The sequence below is a fragment of the Diabrotica undecimpunctata genome, unplaced genomic scaffold (genome assembly GCF_040954645.1).
Source record: "Diabrotica undecimpunctata isolate CICGRU unplaced genomic scaffold, icDiaUnde3 ctg00000583.1, whole genome shotgun sequence".
NCBI classification, from domain to species: domain Eukaryota; kingdom Metazoa; phylum Arthropoda; class Insecta; order Coleoptera; family Chrysomelidae; genus Diabrotica; species Diabrotica undecimpunctata.
The window spans coordinates 724,036-725,000 of NW_027311905.1; positions in this window are offsets into that span (position 1 = coordinate 724,036).

Genomic DNA, 965 nt, shown 5'->3' on the forward strand with positions numbered 1-965 from the left:
ACGCACGCACACACGCACACGCACACGCACACACGCACGCACACACGCACATACACATACACACACACACACACACACGCACACACGCACACACACATATATTCTTAACCTCTCGACTCCTACCTAATAGTCGCCTCTTACGACAGGCAGGGCCTTTTTGCCTCAACCGTGTTCTTATCTCTGCAAGCCGAACGGACACACACACACACGCACACACACACACGCACACACAAATACACGCACACAGGCACACACACATACACTCTTCACCTCTTGACTCCTACCCATTAGTCGCCTCTTACGACAGGCAGGGCCTTCTTGCCACGGCCGTGTTCTCATCTCTGCGAGCCGACCGGACACACACACATACTCACACACGCACACACACACGCACACACGCACACACACACATACACTCTTCACCTCTCGACTCCTACCCATTAGTCGCCTCTTACGACAGGCAGGGCCTTCCTGCCACGGCCATGTTCTTATCTCTGCGAGCCGACCGGACACACACACACTCACACACACAAATACAAGAACACACGCACGCACACACGCGCACACACACATATACACTCTTAACCTCTCGACTCCTACCCATTATTCGTCTCTTTCGAAAGGCAGGGACTTCTTGCCACGGTCGTGTTCTTATCTCAGCAAGCCGAACGCACACACGCACACGCACACGCACAAGCACACACTCTCCACCTTTCGACTCCTATCCATTAGTCGCCTCTTAAGACAGGCAAGGCCTTCTTGTCACGGACGTATTCTGATCTCTGCGAGCCGAACGGACACACACACACACTCACACACACACACACACACTTACACACGCACACACACACATACACTATTCACCTCTCGACTCCTACCCATTATTCTCCTCTTACAACAGGTAGGGGCTTCTTGCCACGGCCGTGTTCTTATCTCTGAAAGCCGAACAGACACACACACACGCA